The sequence below is a fragment of the Vicugna pacos genome, unplaced genomic scaffold (genome assembly GCF_048564905.1).
Source record: "Vicugna pacos unplaced genomic scaffold, VicPac4 scaffold_197, whole genome shotgun sequence".
Classification (NCBI taxonomy): Eukaryota; Metazoa; Chordata; class Mammalia; order Artiodactyla; family Camelidae; genus Vicugna; species Vicugna pacos.
Genome location: NW_027328876.1, coordinates 201,464 through 214,037, shown reverse-complemented (window position 1 = coordinate 214,037; position 12,574 = coordinate 201,464). Strand labels below are relative to the sequence as shown.

The following is a 12,574-nucleotide window of genomic DNA, read 5'->3' as shown; positions in this document are numbered from 1 at the left end:
AGACTTTCTCTTCCATTTATCTGATATTCTGCCTTTTGTGATTCTGAGACAATGTTGTTCTTCAGGGTTTTCCAGACCTCCATTTTCAACACTTGGACTGGAGAGCGTTTTGCAGTCTAGTTGTTTGAAAGCTTATCTTCTGGGCCTTCAATATCTTTGGAACTGAAAATGGTACTTCCTGTTTCTTTTACTGTACTTCTTCATCTCTACTGGTCAGGTAATATCAGGTATCTAATGTAGACTTCTAGGGCTTTGTTAAGTGAAAATTTTAGACTCTTGTCTCTACGCAATTCCATGGGATTTCTGTGAGGACAACTTCTCCTAGACATTGATGACATATTCTGTTCCTGTGTGTGTTGTCTGGTATATCTCCAATTGCTGGTGTTGCATTTGTTGTGATGAAAATCCCATACTATTTCGATTAGCATAACTTCATTTTGATTACGCATATCTCACAATTCTGAAAGTGTGCAGGACACTTCCTCTTGTGGAAATGAGGCTTCTACAGGTTCTCAGCTCTGCATTCTGCTCTATGTCATTTTGGAGTGTTTAAAACAAAGCAAACTGAGAGTGCGCTTGTGCTTTGTAGTGCCACGGGAATGTCCCAATGAAAGCAGTTCTTCCCAGAGATTCTCTGTCTACTGAAACACCAGTGGAAGCTCATCCATGGATGTCACACATCATGGCCTGCTGGAATGATCCCGCAGACCTACCTTGGTGTCCTCGGTGCCGTACCGTGCCGGTGCCAACCAAAATGTAGCATCCGCTTTTGGGAGATTGTGCTGAAGGAAATGCTTCCTCTTCTCACGCTGTGGACTTGGACCACTCTTCCTTGTCCTCTCATCCTTGTGGCACGGGTGCACGAAGGCAACCACAGAGCTGTTGTGCATCCTGTGCCTCAAACCAAACCATAATCCCAGCCCAGGTTAGGAATGTAGCAGATCCTAAGGCTTTTCATTCTGATTTCAAACCCAAGGCCCCCTGGATCCCTCAGACCAGATGCACGATAGCTCTGATTCAGCCCCACACGTGCTCTATTGGCAAAATGCCCAATTGGTCCCTGGTCCTGCAGATGCACTGGCTGTGGCCATGGTACATTTCGGTAATCTCCAGCGCGCGACCAGTGTGGTTGCTTTATCATTGGTACACAGTTCGGTTTGCTCTCTTGATTCGACCCACCACATCCCACAATGCACTCCAGATCCCTGAGACACAGCGTGTGCCATGATCCGTTTCCCTATCCCTCACTGACCGTTGCCTCTGCTCCCTCAAATTTGGCAGCTCGGATCTTGGTCTCAGAATCAACTGTGGGGATATTTTGCGCTGGTTTCTTTGAGTTCTGTCACCCAAGCATCTGCTGTGCACTCTTGTAAATCTCAGCACATCACCTTCAATCCCATGTCTCCTGTCCGCTTGAGAGTGTGCGTCCAAGGCAAACAGAGTTTCACCCTTGTTGCTCCATCACCAGGGGTCAGACCCTGCACTGGTTTCCATTCCCTGCTTTGCCTTCTCCTGCTTCCAGGTGTCCTGAGGCCTCATCCTGTCTTTGGAAGTAACAGAACTCTCTTCGGCAAGTGTCCTGTGCCAAGGGCTGGGTGAGTGGATGTTTCCATTGCTCTGTACATGGGAGCGAGTGAGTGCAGGTTGCACTTCTTCTCTGCCAACTGGGCATCAATGAATCAACACTATCCAGATACATTTCACAGAAATGTGATATTTGCTTAGCTCTTTTTTCTATACAGCCTCGGTGGGTGGGATTGTCCGAAGACACCTGTTTTGACAGTGTGTTGATATCTCACTTGCAGTATTTAAGAAATTTAACAGAATTAATTTACATGTTTTGGGAGTATACGAAAATGAAGTTATTTTTTGAAACACACTGTATCGACCTAGAAGCCAGACTTGTCAATTTTGGTAACATTTTGTCAGCTCTACGGAAAACCTAGACAGAAAGAATGCAAACTTCCAGTCCAAACTGTTAAAGGGGTCATGTCAGCTCTTTACGGTTGAAGCCTCCGAAACCAACAGGAACCATGAAATAACTATTGGAAACATGAAATAACCCCCAACCTTGGATACACTTGTGCATGTGGTGCCCTTTACTCCCAATGACACCTACTGGCCAATGTTGGCATTTCAAGGGGTAACATCCCTCTCTAGGAAAATACAAGAGGAAACAAACCAAATATATCCATTTAGGTTTGAATCCAAAAGCACCTAGAGGCATTATAGCTAGGACAACCCTGCTGCAGTTATGCTAGTCTATTGAGAACCAGGTGTTCTTCTATCAGTGATGAGAACGATTAATCATCCGATCATGTTGGGTAAAGCCATTTAACGCAACCAAGTCTGCACCCCCATGATATAGTGCCCCCGGGGGCTTGACTCAATTGAAAGACGATCCACAGAAGCTGTGTCTTTAATGTCATTGGCGACTTTTACAGTACAGTTCACTTTCTGACATGTACTATTTACCTATACTGTCTTGAAAAACTGAGGCCTAATACAGATTCAAGTTCAGTCAAAGATTCCCCTCACTTACCACACTCCCTTCACCCCAGGGAAGACATAAACACAACATTTGCTGAATCTAGCGGAAGGCCATCGTTTCTAGGTGTGAGCTAAGTATTCAATTCCTATCGATTCCAGCCGAGACTCTTTGACCTTTAAGGAGTTCACTGTTGTTCACAGAGTGTGAAGCTGGAGGAACTCTGATTCTAGGAGGGGCTTGCTCTTCTCGTAATGGCTTCATTGCAGCTCAGGTACTGATCCTTCCAAATGGATGCCTGAGTGGAGGGGAGGGAAGGGCAAGTGCTTGCTAGCTAGGCCCAAACCTGGGAAAAGGCTTACCTGGGCTTGGTGAATTCTGGTCTGAATGGCTTGGGAATGCCCCTTGGGACGTGTGGATTCTCATGACCTCTTCCAAGAACAGGAGCGTTTTGATCATCTCTGCCATCTCTTCTCTTGCAGATGTCAGGGACCTTGGACCCGTTCTTGGAGAAGAGAATTGAGGAACTTCCTCAAGTCCACGTTGGCACTCCGTATGTTTCTGCCCGTATAAGCGAGGATCAATATGTCTCATGAATGTCTTTTGAGCCTGGTATCCTCTACAGCTGTCTCCACGCCAGTATTCTCCATTGTAGCAGAACATCTCTCATCCATGTGTTCGCATCTCTCCTCAATCCGTGCAGCCAGCTTTTCGCCCAGCTTCTCTTCGTGTCTCCCCTAAAGTCGACTTCACCAGGACTGGGCAAGTCTGAAAGTACCTCGGAGCCTCACCAGTAAGCTGATGACAGGCAGATCTTCCACTGTCTGCTCTTAAAGGTTCTGGAAACTGACCTGTGAACTCAGGTCTTTGGGCAGCAGCAGTATCTCGAACTTACACAGCTTCCCGGACCAAACACCGAAGCCAAGCTCCACAGAGGGCGGCAGCCCCTCCAGCACACTGATCCACCCACAGAACTCTGCCCGGTTACCTAGGATCCAACAGCCACAACAAGCCTCGCGGTACACACCAACATTCCACCTGGAATCCAACCGGTAACTGCCATCCCCAATGGCTGCTGCATCTTGTCAGTGTTGGGGGAGGGGCTGCATCCGACGAGAGGTTCCTAAGGTAAATGTGATTCTACCCACTAGCGTCCCATGGGCCTCTCTTCTTCCCTCTTTCCTTTTGTTCAGATCTGTATGCACAGAACCAATGGAGGGAAGTGGGTCCCTTTTTAGTTGATGGTTTCACACGTCTTTAAACTTTCTAACAGTTCACAGTACACAGAGACCCTCTAAAGGAGACTTATGTTCCTATAATATCCGTACACCCGGAATACATATGCGTCGCCTGATTTCTGCTGAAACACCCGCACTCTCAGGACATGGATCCATTTGTTTCATGGGGGCTGAAATTCCAAGAAATGAAACCAACCCCAATGTGCACTTTACTGTCTGTCTCTTTTACTCTTAGTACACTTTGGCAGATCTACGTGCCTTTGTTATAGGCTTCTTACATTTCTTCTCTACGTAGCGTAGAATATGGCATTCCTTCATCCTGTTGGAAGACATACAAGTCTACATCACGGACTAGGAATCCATTTGATTCCAAATCGGCATTTGGCTTAGGTCACGATATGCTCTTATGAATCAATATTTACGAATATGAATGCACGCCTCTGATTTCCGAAGACAAGTGTGCTGAGTACATGCAAGCCGCGATACTGGGTCGATGCGTGCTGAATGATCCTTGACATCACCTTGAGTATTTTCTTTTGAATAATCATGATTCCCTTGGTATATGTCAGCCAACCGTACCCTTTTGGTGCTTGTTTGTTGGTTTGATTCTTTGTTGGTCTGCTTCTTGCTTGTTTTGCAAGCACGTCAGGCCATGCATCTCTCCTTTCGCTTCAAACAGAGAGTCCAATAAGCTGATTCACTTAAGAGAGTGCTTCCAATCACCTATGATTTCCTGCTTCCCTCTCCCATCTTTAGGGTTTTGATGTCCTCCTTGCCTTCTTCTTATTTCTTCTTTGCCACTCATGCTCTTCTTGCATTTCCAATAATGGTTTTCTTCTTTCCATTTCATCTTGCTGCTTTTCTATTCAGGGGAGTATTCTCAACCTTCCTTTTAGAAGAAGTTTTGAACTGTTGAATTCTTTTAAGATTTGCCGGTCTGTGGAATTCTCTCGCTCTGCCGTTATTAGAAATGGTGGTCATGGGGCATAGGCTACCCTAGGTGGCAGCATTTGGCCATTCAGGATATGGTCTGTGTCCTGGCACTCCTCCCTGTCCTGCAATATTGCTGCCGAGATATCAGCTGAAACCCCTCTGGAGGTTCCCTTGTGACTATGTTGTTTCCTCCAGGTGCATTTTAAATCACTGGGATATTCGTGAACTTTGTTGATTTGAATCATACAGCTGCTGGTAGGTCTATTGGGATTCCACCTCCTTTGGATGCTGTGTAGTTCCTGAATTCGCATAGATGATTCTTCCTTGGCTTTCAGCAAGTTTCAGTCTGATTTTTCTACAGATATATTTTCAGACAATTTTTGTTTCTTTATCTCTTGCTTTTCCATCTGGGACTCTTATGAACTCTAGTCTTTCATGCCCTGTCTTAACCCAGGATTCAACAGCAATGTTTCATTGGTTTGCACTTGCTTTCCTATGTCTGCTTCTGACCGAGGGATTTCTGTTCCCCTGTCTTCACAGTCATTCACGCGTCCCTCTGCATTATCTAGTCTGCTAAGGACTGAATTTTAGCCCTGATATTATCACATCCATTGAGTTTTCTGATACTTTTTGGCTCGTCTTTAGACTTTCTCTTCCATTTTTCTGATATTCTGCCTTTTGTGATTCTGAGACAATGTTGTTCTTCAGGGTTTTCCAGACCTCCATTTTCAACACTTGGACTGGAGAGCGTTTTGCAGTCTAGTTGTTTGAAAGCTTATCTTCTGGGCCTTCAATATCTTTGGAACTGAAAATGGTACTTCCTGTTTCTTTTACTGTACTTCTTCATCTCTACTGGTCAGGTAATATCAGGTATCTAATGTAGACTTCTAGGGCTTTGTTAAGTGAAAATTTTAGACTCTTGTCTCTACGCAATTCCATGGGATTTCTGTGAGGACAACTTCTCCTAGACATTGATGACATATTCTGTTCCTGTGTGTGTTGTCTGGTATATCTCCAATTGCTGGTGTTGCATTTGTTGTGATGAAAATCCCATACTATTTCGATTAGCATAACTTCATTTTGATTACGCATATCTCACAATTCTGAAAGTGTGCAGGACACTTCCTCTTGTGGAAATGAGGCTTCTACAGGTTCTCAGCTCTGCATTCTGCTCTATGTCATTTTGGAGTGTTTAAAACAAAGCAAACTGAGAGTGCGCTTGTGCTTTGTAGTGCCACGGGAATGTCCCAATGAAAGCAGTTCTTCCCAGAGATTCTCTGTCTACTGAAACACCAGTGGAAGCTCATCCATGGATGTCACACATCATGGCCTGCTGGAATGATCCCGCAGACCTACCTTGGTGTCCTCGGTGCCGTACCGTGCCGGTGCCAACCAAAATGTAGCATCCGCTTTTGGGAGATTGTGCTGAAGGAAATGCTTCCTCTTCTCACGCTGTGGACTTGGACCACTCTTCCTTGTCCTCTCATCCTTGTGGCACGGGTGCACGAAGGCAACCACAGAGCTGTTGTGCATCCTGTGCCTCAAACCAAACCATAATCCCAGCCCAGGTTAGGAATGTAGCAGATCCTAAGGCTTTTCATTCTGATTTCAAACCCAAGGCCCCCTGGATCCCTCAGACCAGATGCACGATAGCTCTGATTCAGCCCCACACGTGCTCTATTGGCAAAATGCCCAATTGGTCCCTGGTCCTGCAGATGCACTGGCTGTGGCCATGGTACATTTCGGTAATCTCCACCGCGCGACCAGTGTGGTTGCTTTATCATTGGTACACAGTTCGGTTTGCTCTCTTGATTCGACCCACCACATCCCACAATGCACTCCAGATCCCTGAGACACAGCGTGTGCCATGATCCGTTTCCCTATCCCTCACTGCCCGTTGCCTCTGCTCCCTCAAATTTGGCAGCTCGGATCTTGGTCTCAGAATCAACTGTGGGGATATTTTGCGCTGGTTTCTTTGAGTTCTGTCACCCAAGCATCTGCTGTGCACTCTTGTAAATCTCAGCACATCACCTTCAATCCCATGTCTCCTGTCCGCTTGAGAGTGTGCGTCCAAGGCAAACAGAGTTTCACCCTTGTTGCTCCATCACCAGGGGTCAGACCCTGCACTGGTTTCCATTCCCTGCTTTGCCTTCTCCTGCTTTCAGGTGTCCTGAGGCCTCATCCTGTCTTTGGAAGTAACAGACCTCTCTTCGGCAAGTGTCCTGTGCCAAGGGCTGGGTGAGTGGATGTTTCCATTGCTCTGTACATGGGAGCGAGTGAGTGCAGGTTGCACTTCTTCTCTGCCAACTGGGCATCGATGAATCAACACTATCCAGATACATTTCACAGAAATGTGATATTTGCTTAGCTCTTTGTTTCTATACAGCCTCGGTGGGAGGGATTGTCCGAAGACACCTGTATTGACAGTGTGTTGATATCTCATTTGCAGTCTTTAAGAAGTTTAACAGAATTCATTTACATGTTTTGGGAGTATACAAAAATGAAGTTATTTTTTGAAACACACTGTATCGAACTAGAAGCCAGACTTGTCAATATTGGTAACATTTTGTCAGCTCTACGGAAAACCTAAACAGAAAGAATGCAAACTTCCAGTCCAAACTGTTAAAGGGGTCATGTCAGCTCTTTACGGTTGAAGCCTCCGAAACCAACAGGAACCATGAAATAACTATTGGAAACATGAAATAACCCCCAACCTTGGATACACTTGTGCATGTGGTGCCCTTTACTCCCAATGACACCTACTAGCCAATGTTGGCATTTCAAGGGGTAACATCCCTCTCTAGGAAAATACAAGAGGAAAGAAACCAAATATATCCATTTAGGTTTGAATCCAAAAGCACCTAGAGGCATTATAGCTAGGACAACCCTGCTGCAGTTATGCTAGTCTATTGAGAACCAGGTGTTCTTCTATCAGTGATGAGAACGCTTAATCATCCGATCATGTTGGGTAAAGCCATTTAACGCAACCAAGTCTGCACCCCCATGATATAGTGCCCCCGGGGGCTTGACTCAATTGAAAGACGATCCACAGAAGCTGTGTCTTTAATGTCATTGGCGACTTTTACAGTACAGTTCACTTTCTGACATGTATTATTTACCTATACTGTCTTGAAAAACTGAGGCCTAATACAGATTCAAGTTCAGTCAAAGATTCCCCTCACTTACCACACTCCCTTCACCCCAGGGAAGACATAAACACAACATTTGCTGAATCTAGCGGAAGGCCATCGTTTCTAGGTGTGAGCTAAGTATTCAATTCCTATCGATTCCAGCCGAGACTATTTGACCTTTAAGGAGTTCACTGTTGTTCACAGAGTGTGAAGCTGGAGGAACTCTGATTCTAGGAGGGGCTTGCTCTTCTCGTAATGGCTTCATTGCAGCTCAGGTACTGATCCTTCCAAATGGATGCCTGAGTGGAGGGGAGGGAAGGGCAAGTGCTTGCTAGCTAGGCCCAAACCTGGGAAAAGGCTTACCTGGGCTTGGTGAATTCTCGTGTGAATGGTTGGGAATGCCCCTTGGGACGTGTGGATTCTCACGACCTCTTCCAAGAACAGGAGCGTTTTGGTCAGCTCTGCCATCTCTTCTCTTGCAGATGTCAGGGACCTTGGACCCGTTCTTGGAGAAGAGAATTGAGGAACTTCCTCAAGTCCACGTTGGCACTCCGTAAGTTTCTGCCAGTATCAGCGAGGATCAATATGTCTCATGAATTTCTTTTGAGCCTGGTATCCTCTACAGCTGTCTCCACGCCTGTATTCTCCATTGTAGCAGAACATCTCTCATCCATGTGTTCGCATCTCTCCTCAATCCGTGCAGCCAGCTTTTCGCCCAGCTTCTCTTCGTGTCTCCCCTAAAGTCGACTTCACCAGGACTGGGCAAGTCTGAAAGTACCTCGGAGCCTCACCAGTAAGCTGATGACAGGCAGATCTTCCACTGTCTGCTCTTAAAGGTTCTGGAAACTGACCTGTGAACTCAGGTCTTTGGGCAGCAGCAGTATCTCGAACTTACACAGCTTCCAGGACCAAACACCTAAGCCAAGCTCCACAGAGGGCGGCAGCCCCTCCATCACACTGATCCACCCACAGAACTCTGCCCGGTTACATAGGATCCAACATCCACAGCAAGCCTCGCGGTACACACCAACATTCCACCTGGAATCCAACTGGTAACTGCCATCCCCAACGGCTGCTGCATCTTGTCAGTGTTGGGGGAGTGGCTGCATCCGACGAGAGGTTCCTAAGGTAAATGTGATTCTACCCACTAGCGTCCCATGGGCCTCTCTTCTTCCCTCTTTCCTTTTGTTCAGATCTGTATGCACAGAACCAATGGAGGGAAGTGGGTCCCTTTTTAGTTGATGGTTTCACACGTCTTTAAACTTTCTAACAGTTCACAGTACACAGAGACCCTCTAAAGGAGACTTATGTTCCTATAATATCCGTACACCCGGAATACATATGCGTCGCCTGATTTCTGCTGAAACACCCGCACTCTCAGGACATGGATCCATTTGTTTCATGGGGGCTGAAATTCCAAGAAATGAAACCAACCCCAATGTGCACTTTACTGTCTGTCTCTTTTGTTCTTAGTACACTTTGGCAGATCTACGTGCCTTTGTTATAGGCTTCTTACATTTCTTCTCTACGTAGCGTAGAATATGGCATTCCTTCATCCTGTTGGAAGACATACAAGTCTACATCACGGACTCGGAATCCATTTGATTCCAAATCGGCATTTGGCTTAGGTCACGATATGCTCTTATGAATCAATATTTACGAATATGAATGCACGCCTCTGATTTCCGAAGACAAGTGTGCTGAGTACATGCAAGCCGCGATACTGGGTCGATGCGTGCTGAATGATCCTTGACATCCCCTTGAGTATTTTCTTTTGAATAATCATGATTCCCTTGGTATATGTCAGCCAACCGTACCCTTTTGGTGCTTGTTTGTTGGTTTGATTCTTTGTTGGTCTGCTTCTTGCTTGTTTTGCAAACACGTCAGGCCATGCATCTCTCCTTTCGCTTCAAACAGAGAGTCCAATAAGCTGATTCACTTAAGAGAGTGCTTCCAATCACCTATGATTTCCTGCTTCCCTCTCCCATCTTTAGGGTTTTGATGTCCTCCTTGCCTTCTTCTTGTTTCTTCTTTGCCACTCATGCTCTTCTTGCATTTCCAATAATGGTTTTCTTCTTTCCATTTCATCTTGCTGCTTTTCTATTCAGGGGAGTATTCTCAACCTTCCTTTTAGAAGAAGTTTTGAACTGCTGAATTCTTTTAAGATTTGCCGGTCTGTGGAATTCTCTAGCTCTGCCGTTATTAGAAATGGTGGTCATGGGGCATAGGCTACCCTAGGTGGCAGCATTTGGCCATTCAGGATATGGTCTGTGTCCTGGCACTCCTCCCTGTCCTGCAATATTGCTGCCGAGATATCAGCTGAAACCCCTCTGGAGGTTCCCTTGTGACTATGTTGTTTCCTCCAGGTGCATTTTAAATCACTGGGATATTCGTGAACTTTGTTGATTTGAATCATACAGCTGCTGGTAGGTCTATTGGGATTCCACCTCCTTTGGATGCTGTGTACTTCCTGAATTCGCATAGATGATTCTTTCTTGGCTTTCAGCACGTTTCAGTCTGATTTTTCTACAGATACATCTTCAGACATTTTTTGTTTCTTTATCTCTTGCTTTTCCATCTGGGACTCTTATGAACCCTAGTCTTTCATGCCCTGTCTTAACCCAGGATTCAACAGCAATGTTTCATTGGTTTGCACTTGCTTTCCTATGTCTGCTTCTGACCGAGGGATTTCTGTTCCCCTGTCTTCACAGTCATTCACGCGTCCCTCTGCATTATCTAGTCTGCTAAGGACTGAATTTTAGCCCTGATTTTATCACATCCATTGAGTTTTCTGATATTTTTTGGCTAGTCTTTAGACTTTCTCTTCCCCTTTTCTGATATTCTGCCTTTTGTGATTCTGAGACAATGTTGTTCTTCAGGGTTTTCCAGACCTCCAATTTCAACACTTGGTCTGGCGAGCGTTTTGCAGTCTAGTGGTTTGAAAGCTTATCTTCTGGGCCTTCAATATCTTTGGAACTGAAAATGGTACTTCCTGTTTCTTTTACTGTACTTCTTCATCTCTACTGGTCAGGTAATTTCAGGTACCTAATGTAGACTTCTAGGGCTTTGTTAAGTGAAAATTTTAGACTCTTGTCTCTACGCAATTCAATGGGATTTCTGTGAGGACAACTTCTCCTATACATTGATGCCATATTCTGTTCCTGTGTGTGTTGTCTGGTATATCTCCAATTGCTGGTGTTGCATTTGTTGTGATGAACATCCCATACTATTTCGATTAGCATAACTTCATTTTGATTACGCATATCTCACAATTCTGAAAGTGCGCAGGACACTTCCTCTTGTGGAAATGAGGCTTCTAAAGGTTCTCAGCTCTGCATTCTGCTCTATGTCATTTTGGAGTGTTTAAAACAAAGCAAACTGAGAGTGCGCTTGTGCTTTGTAGTGCCACGGGAATGTCCCAATGAAAGCAGTTCTTCCCAGAGTTTCTCTGTCTACTGAAACACCAGTGGAAGCTCATCCATGGATGTCACACATCAGGGCCTGCTGGAATGATCCCACAGACCTACCTTGGTGTCCTCGGTGCCGTACCGTGCCGGTGCCATCCAAAATGTAGCATCCGCTTTTGGGAGATAGTGCTGAAGGAAATGCTTCCTCTTCTCACGCTGTGGACTTGGACCACTCTTCCTTGTCCTCTCATCCTTGTGGCACGGGTGCACGAAGGCAACCACAGAGCTGTTGCGCATCCTGTGCCTCAAACCAAACCATAATCCCAGCCCAGGTTAGGAATGTAGCAGATCCTAAGGCTTTTCATTCTGATTTCAAACCCAAGGCCCCCTGGATCCCTCAGACCAGATGCACGATAGCTCTGATTCAGCCCCACACGTGCTCTATTGGCAAAATGCCCAATTGGTCCCTGGTCCTGCAGATGCACTGCCTGTGGCCATGGGACATATCGGTAATCTCCACCGCGCGACCAGTGTGGTTGCTTTATCATTGGTACACAGTTCGGTTTGCTCTCTTGATTCGACCCACCACATCCCACAATGCACTCCAGATCCCTGAGACTCAGCGTGTGCCATGATCCGTAGCCCTATCCCTCACTGACCGTTGCCTCTGCTCCCTCAAATTTGGCAGCTCGGATCTTGGTCTCAGAATCAACTGTGGGGATATTTTGCGCTGGTTTCTTTGAGTTCTGTCAGCCAAGCATCTGCTGTGCACTCTTGTAAATCTCAGCACATCACCTTCAATCCCATGTCTCCTGTCCGCTTGAGAGTGTGCGTCCAAGGCAAACAGAGTTTCACCCTTGTTGCTCCATCACCAGGGGTCAGACCCTGCACTGGTTTCCATTCCCTGCTTTGCCTTCTCCTGCTTCCAGGTGTCCTGAGGCCTCATCCTGTCTTTGGAAGTAACAGACCTCTCTTCGGCAAGTGTCCTGTGCCAAGGGCTGGGTGAGTGGATGTTTCCATTGCTCTGTACATGGGAGCGAGTGAGTGCAGGTTGCACTTCTTCTCTGCCAACTGGGCATCGATGAATCAATACTACCCAGATACATTTCACAGAAATTTGATATTTGCTTAGCTCTTTGTTTCTATACAGCCTCGGTGGGAGGGATTGTCCGAGGACACCTGTTTTGACAGTGTGTTGATATCTCATTTGCAGTCTTTAAGAATTTTAACAGAATTCAATTACATGTTTTGGGAGTATACGAAAATGAAGTTATTTTTTGAAACACACTGTATCGACCTAGAAGCCAGACTTGTCAATTTTGTTAAAATTTTGTCAGATCTACGGAAACCTAGACAGAAAGAATGCAAACTTCCAGT

At 45.8% G+C, this 12,574-nt stretch overlaps 1 long non-coding RNA gene across 1 annotated transcript in view; it reads left to right on the top strand.

The window, feature by feature from the left end:
• The first annotated feature begins 8,745 nt into the window (after positions 1-8,745).
• The window catches only part of LOC140695372 (uncharacterized), a 151,918-nt gene continuing 148,089 nt past the window's right edge, over positions 8,746-12,574 (top strand). The window contains exon 1 of the long non-coding RNA XR_012071103.1: positions 8,746-8,918. This is a non-coding gene — a long non-coding RNA (uncharacterized lncRNA). The remainder of the gene's footprint in view (positions 8,919-12,574) is intronic.